An 11,445-nucleotide genomic window follows, 5' to 3' on the forward strand; every position below is an offset into this window, starting at 1 on the left:
AGGAGAGAGAGAGAGAGAGAGAGAGAGAGAGAGAAAGAGAGAGAAAGAGAGAGAGAGAGGTGACGTGGTGGTGTTTTATAGGACTCTCTGGGGCTATGTTAGTGCTATCCAAGTCTGAGGCTGGAGAGAGGGAATGGCCCTAGCCAGTTTGACTCAGTGGATAGAGTGTTGGCCAGCAGACCAAAGGGTCCCAGGTTCTACTGCGGTCAAGGGCATGTACCTTGGTTGCAGGATCCTCCCTGGCCCGGGACCTGGTCAGGGCTCATGCAAGAGGCAACCAATCAATGTGCTTCTCTCACATCGATGTTTTTCTCTCTTTGCCTCTCTCTTCCATGCACTCAAAAAGATCAATAGAAAAATATCCTTGAGCAAAGATTAACAACAACAGCAAAATAATGAGAGAGGGATGGAGAGAGAGAGGGAGAGAGGAAGGAAGGGAGGAAGGAAGGATTTGACTTACAGAAGAGGAGTCTCCTCTCCTATATTTTGTTTGCTTGGCACCTCTTTGGCTCCCCTCCCCCCTTATTTGTGCTCCCCATCCCTCTCTCTCCTCCCATTCCCTCCTCCCCAACCCCCCTCCCTCCCTAGTGACCAGGCTCCTTCTTACCCAGTCTCCTTTATTGTAGGACACAAAGAGGAAGGTGATCATCATGTAGGCGCACTTCAATATGTTCCATTTGCTCCTTTTCCTGAATGGTTTCTTGGTGGGCATGGTCGTTGGGGGAAGCTTAACTGGGAGGAGAGGATGACAATGACTTACCCGGAAGGCGTGCCCTCCCCGTCTAGAAATTCCTGCTCTTTCTGAATCTACCTTCTAAGGCGTTTATGGTTGATGTATAGCCTAATCCCATTGTACTTGGAGAGATACCCTAAATGACTTCAACCTGAAATTGATTGAAGCTCTAGCTTTATGAACCGACATATACCCAACCTTGGTAAGAAAAAAAATCCCAACCTATGTATGTGTCCTGATGGGAATCAAATCTGAAACCTTTTGGTGTACGGCACTCCAACCAACTGAACCACCTGGCCAGAGCTCCTAGAAGTGATTTATAAAATGTACATTCCTCCTTGTGGTTCTGAGAACTTTCAAAATCTGTTGTTTGATGGTGATTTTTATCCACATGCAAAATTCTTAGCCACTAACTCTTCAGAGATTACTTCAGCTTTATTTCCTCTTGATTCTCCTGAAATTCTAACGTTACATTCATCACTACCGTTCACTATCATATGCCTTTTGTGCTCTTTTGTATATTTTCTATACTTTATCTATTGTGCTTTATTTGAACGATCTTTCCTGTTTCCTAGCTCAATAATAATCTATTTTAAAAGAATTAATTGGCTTTACTCGATGATTCATGAATCTGGCAGCATCCCCAATAATTATCCTTTTTGATGTTAAGGCCAACTACTGAAATCTTCATTTCAGTTATATGCTTTCAAATCTAGAATTTCTATTTGATTATCTTTTTAAACAAATGATAACTCTTTGGTGAGATTATTTATCTATTTTTGTGAACTTAATAATCCTAGCTATTGCCGGGATGGTGATGCTCAGTGGTTGAGCATTGACCTATGAACCAGGAGGTCATGGTTTGATTCCTGGTCAGGGCACATGCCAAGGTTGCAAGCTCAATCCCCAGTAGGGGGCATGCAGGAGGCAGTTGATCCATGATTCTCTCTCATCACTGATGTTTCTATCTCTCTCTCTATACCTCTCCTTTCCTCTCTGATATCAATCAAAATATATTTTAAAATAATAATAATAATTCTAGCTATTTTAAGTGTTTTTCTCTAATATCTGGGTCACCTAGAAGCTTGCTTATATTCTCTGATGTCCTTGCTCTTGGTTTTCAGCCATACGGTCCTGTCGCTCAAGACTTGCCTGGTAACTTCCAAGGAGGGGACAAGGTTCAATGACCAACAGAAGAAGGGACTGGGAAACACAAAAATGTTTCCCATTCACACCTTAGGATGTGGGGTCACCTTGATACTAGTGAGCAGTCAGAAGGGGGTAGGCTTTGGCTGCCCTTGAAAAGCACTTCCCAGGAACTGAAGCCCCAACCTTAGTTACCTGAGATCTTCTCAAGGCTTATGGTAACCCAGCCTGAAGGAGCTCACTGTTCTCCAGATTCCATGCACTCACCTTCTTCCTTGCAGTCACTTGTTTCTTCTAAAAATGGAGCAAGAGGAGAAGGAGGAGGAGGAGGAAGAAGAGGGAGGAGGAGGAGGAGGAAGAGGAGGAGGAAGAAGAGGAGGAAGAAGAGGGAGGAGGAGGAGGTGGAGGAGGAGGAGGAGGAGGAGGAGGAGAAGAAGAAGAAGAAGAAGAAGAAGAAGAAGAAGAAGAAGAAGAAGAAATAGGAGGTGGTGGTGGAAGTGGGAGAAGAAAGAGGAGAAGGAAGAAGGAGGAGGCAGATAAGGAGAAAGAGGGAGGAAGGAAAGGAGGGATAGGGAAAGGGGTGAGGAGGAGAGAAAGCAAGAAAAGAAACCATCAGTGAATTATGAAATGGATGGAGACCAAACTGAAAACAGCGCTTCTGGGTGCCTCACACAAGAAGGGAATGCCATGAGCCTCCTTGCTGTCCCCTGATCCCAGCACTCTCCTGCCTCATGGCCTTTGCACACGCTGTTCCCTCTGCCTGGAACACCCTTAGCCCAATCATACACATGACTGGCTCCTTCACCTCCTTCAAGTCTTTGCTGAAATGTCACTTTCCCTGATCACCCTTTAGAAGCGTATCAACCTCTCCCACAATGCATTTCCCTCTGCCTTCCCCTATTAACTTCATAGAACTTTTCAGCGTCCAACAGACTTAACCTATTTCCTTATTTTTTTTCCCGTTCTCTCAGTAGTTCCATCTGGGCACATATTTTTGTCTGTTCTATTCCCTGGTGTATCTCAATGCCTAGAATGGGACTTAGGGTAACTAATATCTATTAATATTTGTTGCCAGATGAATGAAAAATGTTAAACACGCATGATGCTAATGATAATGATGACGGAGTATAAAGGCTCTTCCAAATTTTTTTTTTAAAGCTAGTATCTCTCTATTTCTGTGTATGGGACAAAAAACCAGTAAAAGAGCAGTCACCACTTACCATTTAACACTTGGAGGCTCAGCAAACCTATGGAAGGCAACATACAAATGACATACAACATACACATTGAATTGCATAAGGCAGCATGATAAGTGTCCCCAGACCAATAGATTCAACAAGCTCATCCTAAGCTACCTCTCACCTTTTCTCATTGCCCCTCCCTGAGGGCATTCATTCATATTGTATTATAACCATCCATCTGCCTCCCCTATCACATGTCTGTCTTCTGCATTAGACTATGAGTTCATGTAGAGGTATGAGAACATCAGACTCATCTTTTTGGTTCCCACCACCTTCCATGGTCCCAGCACATACTAAGTATTAAAGGATATTCTTGCCAGACAAGATTTCCACCAAAATCCCAGGTCATGGATGGAGTGAGATACTCACCTAGAATCTCTGATGTTGTCCATCCAGAAGGAAGTATGGTCGAGGAGGCAAGACCATGGTCAGGTTGGCAAAGTCCAGATTGTTGAGGTTAAGGGGCCATGAGAGGTGAGACCACAAGTAGAGAGGAAAAATCACAAGATCAGAAGGCGGGAGATCAGGACCAATGAGAGAAGAGCCAAGATGGGTGGTGGTGGGCAGTTAGGACTTAGGGCAGGGAACTGGGCCAGGGGAGCTGATCAAAATTTCATTGTGTGGGTCTAAGGGGGATCTAATGGCTTAAAGGACTTGCACATAATCAGGGTTATGTTGGGAAGTTAGCCTCCACCACTCCATGTACTCAGTGGCACCATGTTGTAGGCACCTACATACTTCAGATGGATAACGCCTACCATTAGAACTTTTTTTTACAATATATTTTTAAAATTTATTTCAGAGAGGAAAAGAGAGGGATAGAGAGAGAGAAACATCAATGATGAGAGAGAATCATTGATCGGCTACCTCCTGCATGCCCCACACTAGGGATTGAGCCTGCAACCCAGGCATGTGCCCTGACAGGAATCCAACCATGATCTCCTGGTTCATAGGTTGATGCTCAACCACTGAGCCACACCGCTGGGCCATTATAAAGTTGTTATGGGATATATAACATAATACATAAAGGTGCCTGACACCTGATAAACTCTTAGTGACTATTCGTTATGGTCATCAGGATCATCAAAATAACATCACCCATATCCCTGACTTGGGGAGGGGATTGGTTCTCCTAAGACAACCCACCTCTTTGAAGGGGAAGGTAATGCATTATTTTCCAGTCCCTGGGCTAAAATAAGTTCTCTGAGAGATAATCCATGGCTAGAAATGGACCCTTGAGCAGACCTAAGAAAGTGAACATGGGCCTGGCCGGCATGGTTCAGTGGTTGAGCATCAACCTACGAACCAGGAGGTCCCGGTTCGATTCCCAAGTCAGGGCACATGTCTGGGTTGCTGGTTCGATCCCCAGTGTGGGGCATGAGGGAGGCAGCCAATCAATGACTCATTAATGTTTCTATCTCTCCCTCTCCCTTCCTCTCTGGAATCAATAAAAAATATATTTAAAAAATGTTAAAAATTAAAAAGAAAGTGAACACGGCAAAAGAGGGAGAGGCAGGAAGTAGAATAAGAGTCTTACGTTTCAATACTGTTGAGATGTGAGCACCAAGGAGGAGAAAATCCAGAAGGAGTTGTTGGCACCGACAGAAACAAGGGCAAGAGAACGAGAAAGGTGTTAATGACTCCTTCCTAGCCCATCCCACCCCGTTGGTTCTCAAAAGACACGCCCCCCCTCCACCCCGCATAGGAGGGAAGTGAGAGCATTGCCTGGATTTCATCCAATGTGATTGACTTTAGATGCTTCTACTATACTTGTCCCCTTGGGAGACACATTTACCCAGGTGGCCAGAATCCCCAGGGACTCAGAGTTCTTGGGGATTCATCCTCCAGAGATTAGGTCGATTATCAGAAGATTTCCCTTGAGCCATTTTTATCTCATTTCTCTCCTGCGGGGTCAGGAGGGGAGAAGAGCTTGAAGGAAGAATTGCACCTCTTGGGCCTCCTTATGCAGTAGCCCTCTCAATAAATACGTGCAACTCAACACGTCTCTGTATTCTAGGGCAGTGGCCGTTGGCTTCTGAGAATCCAATGAAGTCTGGAAACCATGTATGTGCTCACCTACCCCATCATGCCTATTGCCACGGAGCCTCCTGCATCCCCACATACTCTTACGACTTTCAGTGCAATTTTGGGGGGCGGGCATGTGGACCCCCACAGCTCATCCCGAGCCTCCTTTGGAAATTGGGACAGAAGGAGACCTCCCTTCGCAGAGGGTCTCTCTTGTGATGTGGTTCTTCCATGGAGAAGAACCCAAGAGTCCCTTCTCTCTCTTGCTTTCTTTTCTTCCCAGCATCCACGGTCCCCAAGAAATAACTTACCTTTCACTGAAGGGTGCAGCAGAACCAGAAGTCAGAGAGTCCATATGGAAAAGAGTGAGTGAGAAAGTAAGATCAGCATGAACATGCCCCCCCCCCCCCCGAGTCCATTCCATTATTCCTTCACTAAATAGTCTTAAAATTAAGTGTTTATTGTGGACCAATTATAGACTCACAAGATATTGCAAAAATAGCACAGAGGAGTCCTGTGTACCTATTATCCAGCTTCTCCCCCACCCCCATGGTGACATCTTACATAACCATAGTACTTTTTCAAAGCCAGTAAATTGACCTAGCTGGTTTGGCTCAGTAGGTAGAGCATCAGCCTGTGAACTGAAAGGTCCCAGGTTTGATTCCAGTCAAGGGCACATGCCTGGGTGGTGGGCTCGATCCCCAGTGGGGGACTTGCAGGAGGCAGCCGATCCATGATTCTCTCAAATCATGGATGTTTCTATCTTTCTCTCCCTCTTCCTTCCTCTCTGAAATCAATAAAAATATATTTAAAACACACACACAAATATATATATTTTTAAAAAGCCAGTAAATTGACATTGGCCCAATACCATTCACTGGACTATTGATCTTACTCACTCAGATTTCACATTTTTTTCATGTACTCTTTTTTTTGTACTTTATTAAATATTTATCTCACAGTCATAGGGAGGCTATCTTAAAATAATAAGGACATCCTTATCTTGCTTTAATAAATGAAAGAAGGGAGATTTATACAGTCACTGCAGGTGTTTCATTGAGAAGATCCAATTAATGACCCGAAACAGGTGGGTACCATTGGATCGCCACTTCTCCATTTCGAAGGGAGAGTGGAAGCAGGACTTGAGATAGAAGATTGGATATTAACCTTATTGACCCATTCCACCTCCATGCTGGAGCTGATTCACACATAAAAAAATGGTTAAGTGTTTACGAATTGTTCAATCCAGCTGTGAAACCATTACTAGCTGGAAATCAGCCAGAGTTAAAGTATTGACACCACAGAAATTGGCAATCACTCCAAATCAGGGCTCCCTTCTCAACCCATCCTCCACAGCTCCATTCTTGGATGGAATCTGTTTGCACTGACTTTGGCCCTGACCCAAGGCCATGTCTAAATGCAAGGGTCCTGGCCAGGTAGCTCAGTTGGTTAGAGCGTCCCCCCGGTACACCAAAGTTGTGTGTTCAGTCTTCAGTTATGGCACATACAAAAATAGACCTCTGAGCCCGGCTGGCATGGCTCAGTGGTTGAGCATCGACCTATGAACCCAGGAGGTCGAGATTCAGTTCCAGATTGGGGCACATGCCCGGGTTGCGGGCTCAATCTCCAGCATGGGGCATGCAGGAGGTGGCCGATTGGTAGTTCTCTCTCATCATTGATATTTCTGTCTCTCTCTCCCTCTACCTTCCTCTCTGAAATCATATATTTGAAAAAAAGACCAATGAATGCATAAATAAGTGGAACAAATTCTCTCTCCCTCCTTTCCTCCCTCCCTCCCTTCCTCCCTCCCTCCCTCCCTCCCTCCCTTCTTTTCTTTAAAATCAACCAATCAATAAAAATGATTTTAAGCCGAAACCGGTTTGGCTCAGTGGATAGACCGTCGGCCTGCGGACTCAGGGTTCCGGGTTCGATTCCGGTCAAGGGCATGTACCTGGGTTGCGGGCACATCCCCAGTGGGAGGTGTGCAGGAGGCAGCTGATCGATGTTTCTCTCTCATCGATGTTTCTAACTCTCTATCACTCTCCCTTCCTCTCTGTAAAAAATCAATAAAATATATTTAAAAAAAATGATTTTAAAAAATTGCCAGGGCCCTTCCCCCAACATTTTAAAGGAGTTTCCAGGCCCAGAGGGCGTTCCAAGAAGGTAATTTCAAGGACACAAATGTGGGACTGTCCCAATACTTACTTTCTTCTTCTGTCCTATCTGGAGGCGAGAATGCAGGCAGCCAGGTTCCAGTGGGGGTGCAGAGTAAAGAGAGAAATCGGCATTAAGACTGGGATCGTGGGCCCCACCCAGGAAGCGTCCCCGGCCAGTCAGAGGAGAGCAGAGGCAGAAATGCTACCGGCGACGATGCAGGTAAGCCTCGGACTCCATCATGAAGTCAGCCTTTCCCTTTAGGCAACATCAGCAGGACATCCATGTGCATGGGATGGAGGATGCATGAAGAGCTGGGTGGGCAAGACCCCTACATTCAGAGAACGTCAGCGAGCCAAGTGTAGTAGGAGAAGCAGCCAACAGAAGAGCCCTAAATTGAGGACAGGTGGGGCGTGTGTTCCTGGGTGCACCTGTGTATACTGATGGGCACCCATCGGGGGGGCAATGGTTGCTGACCTGTTGGGGGTGCCAGGGAAGGCATCTTGGAGACTTTGTTTCTGGGTCTGAAACCTGAAAGACGAGGAGGGGTTAGCCAGGTGAAGACATTTAGAAGGAGAGAGAAAAGCAGCTCAGGCAGAAAGAATAGCGTAGGCATGGTGTTGGGGGGAAGGGTTTTGTGCAGAGAGACCCTCCATGAGGCCCATGGTAGAAGATGATGTGGTGCAAGAATCACCAGAGCTAGCGGATGCGGAGCCGTGCAGGTAATGTGAAAGACCTCAGACTCGTTCTCAAGAAAAATGGGATCCTGGCTGGGTAGCTCAGTTGGTTAGAGCTCTGTCTCAGCACACCAAGTTGCAGGTTCAATCCCCCATCAGTCAGGGCACGGACAAGAATCAACCAATAAACACATAAATAAGTAGAACAAGAAATTGATCTCTCTCTCTCTCTCTCTCTCTCTCTCCACCCCTCCCTCTCAAATAAATAAACAAATAGAAAAATGGTGTGGCTCAGTTGGTTGGAGCATTGTCCCGTGCACCAGAAGGTCAGGTCACTGGTTCGATTCCTGGTCAGGGCACATGCCTGGGTTGTGAGCTCCATCCCCAGAAGGGGGTGTGCAGGAGGTAGCCGATCAATGATGTTTCTCTCTCTCTCTCTCTCTCTCTCTCTCTCTCTCTCTCCCTTCATCTCTCTGGAATCAATGAAAAACATATCCTCAGGCAAGGATTAAATAAAAAGAGAAAAATGGAACATCATGAAAGATTTGGATCTGTGTCCCAATCCCAGCTCTGTCGCTTACTGGCTCAGTGACCTTCAGCAACTTACCCCACCTCTTTGTGCCTCAGTTTCTGCCCCATAAAAGAGGAAATATAACAGGATGACCAACCATCTAGTTTGCCCAGGGACAGAAGGAGATAGTTTTCATGGAGGAGAAAGTTTTCATGCTAAAACCAGGAAGGCAATTCTACTTCAGTTGTCCGGGGTGATGGTGTCACTCCGGATTAAAATATCATGGACTCCTCTTGGGAAGGGAGATGTAAAGATTATATAAAACAATACAAGCAGAGCCCTGAACACACACTGGCTTTTTTAAAGGTGCTTCCTGACATCCCAGCTGGTGTTGCTCAGTGGTTGAGCATCTCTCTCACATTGATGTTTCTCTCTCTCTCTCTCTCTCCCTCTCCCTTTCTCCTCACTCCCTTCCACTCTCTCTAAAAATCAATGGAAAAAATATCCTCGGGTAAGGATTGACAAATCAAAACAAACCAAATCCTCCAAGTAGCAAAATGTGATTGGATGCTACCTGAATGGTCCTTCCAAAATAAATAAATAAAAGCTACATTAAGTAAATAAACAATATTCATTTTAAACAAACAGGGAAAAACTGACTCCATACACCTGCCTTTTCTTAAAGAGAAAGTAAACACCAGAAAAAAATTGAGTCCTCACACTTACCATCCGTCGACAGTCTGCTCATCATACCTGAGGAAGAAGAAACACCAAATGATGTGTAAAGGCAACAGAAAGAAATATTCCTCATTAGTAGATTTCCCCCAGATCAACAGATTCAACAAACTCTCTTCCCTGGAAAATATAACTATGATGCTTCAGGCGTGTTGTAGGGCTTCCTCAATATTCCCACGGTCCCTTTTCCTAGCCCCATCATGTCTAGCAGGCAGCACTTGCTTCTAATCCAATTTAATTTCTGTTTATTTGTTCCTATTCTCCACCACTGAGTTCCTAAACAGTGAGTATAGCTGATCCATCTTTGGGTTTCCATCCCCCAAACATGGGTCTCCATCCCCCAAGCATGAGTCTAGGTCAGCCGTGGGCAAACTACGGCCCGCGGGCCGGATCCGGCCCGTTTGAAATGAATAAAACTAAAAAAAAAAAAAAAAAAGACCGTACCCTTTTATGTAATGATGTTTACTTTGAATTTATATTAGTTCACACAAACACTCCATCCATGCTTTTGTTCCGGCTCTCCGGTCCAGTTTAAGAACCCATTGTGGCCCTTGAGTCAAAAAGTTTGCCCACCCCTGGTCTAGGTACATGTATTTGCTGCTCAGAAATTCTTGCTCAGCCCAGCCGGCATGGCTCAGTGGTTGAGCATCAGCCTATGAACCAGGAGGTCACCATTTCATTCTGGCCAGGGCACATGCCCGGTTGCAGGGCTCGATCCCCAGAGTGGGGCATGCAGGAGGCAGCCGATCCATGATTCTCTCTCATCATTGATGTCTCTCTCTTCCTCTCCTTTCCTCTCTGAAATCAATACAAATATATATTTTTTAAAAAGACATTTTTGTTCAAATTCACCGTCCAAGGGCACCGTGAACATGGCGAGATATTTACCTAGGATTCCTGATAGCAGCCCATCCAGGACAGGAGTCAGCACGGAGGTCAAGGTTGCAGACGTGGAACAGAATGGTGGGATGGGGATCGCCCAGGTGAAGCCATAAGTAGAAAAACCAAAAACAAGATCAGATGCTGGGGGCTGTAAACAGGTTGGGAAATAGAGTCCACAATGGGTCCTGGTGGGTGGTTGGAGACCAGGGTCCAGACCCTGTGGGTTTTTGACAATCTCTTTGTATTTTATTTTGGGGAGAGTGTACGTGAGCTGGGACATGGTCACGGACCATTCTTCAGTCACACCAGGAAGGAAGGAAGGAAGGAAGGAAGGAAGGAAGGAAGGAAGGAAGGAAGGAAGGAAGGCAGTATCCTTCACCAGCTCTAGAAAGAGGTGTCAATTCTACTTCTGTTGACCTCACACCAGCCCTCTCAGGTCAGAGAATTGTCCCCAGGTTGCCAATGAAGACAGCGGAAGCCCATGAAATCTTGTGATTTGCAAAGACACACAGCTGGTGAGTGGAAGTGCAAGCATTCAAACTCAGATCTCTCCAACTCTAGAAAGAATGTATGGTCCCGCCGGCGTGGCTCAGTGGTTGAGCATCGACCTATGAACCAGGAGGTCATGGTTCAACTCCTGGTCAGAGCACCAAACAAAAACAAACAACAAACAAAAAAGAATGTCCATCTAAGACGGGGACAAACCTGGGCTCTGGAGGCAGAGGGGCCTGAGCCTGTGTGCTGGCTGCCAGATGCCATCTCACTTCCTGACGGGGGCGCTCCTCGCTCCCCAATGTGCAAACCCAGCCATAGCGCTGTGGTGCCATTGGTCTGAACTGGCGCCGGGGGAAGAAAGGCCCATGGACGGCCATCGGCCATCGGAAACATCCCGTTGGACAAGGGTGTCATCAGGGGAAGAGAGAGAGATGGACCAGGGCTTACCTTTCAGCACTGGACACGCATCCAGCAGGACAGAGGGGACCGACGGTGGCCGGCGGGGTCATGTTCCCAGCAAAGGTGCAGAGAAAATATGAGATGAATGAAGTCATCCTTGTGCCTCAGTGCACCCCATAGGCCCCGAGATGGGATGGGGAACCAGGATGAGAAGCTGTGATCCACTTTATGAGCCCCGGGCCCCTTTGGCGACACACGCATCCCAGAAATGAAGGAACCCCCAGAGTGCTCTTCCTCCCGGGATCACTGTGGTGCCTCCCCGCTTCCCCCTTCCCCTTTTCTTCTCCCCACCCCAGGTGAGCTTTCCTTGCCTCTCTCTCTTTCTCCTAAGCCCCAAGGGCCCTTCGTCGGCTTCTGTAACTTGTTTCCTGAGCCCGTTTCTTCTAC

The sequence above is a fragment of the Myotis yumanensis genome, unplaced genomic scaffold (genome assembly GCF_028538775.1).
Source record: "Myotis yumanensis isolate MYYU_CA2020_CCGP unplaced genomic scaffold, mMyoYum1.0.hap1 SCAF_23, whole genome shotgun sequence".
NCBI lineage: Eukaryota > Metazoa > Chordata > Mammalia > Chiroptera > Vespertilionidae > Myotis > Myotis yumanensis.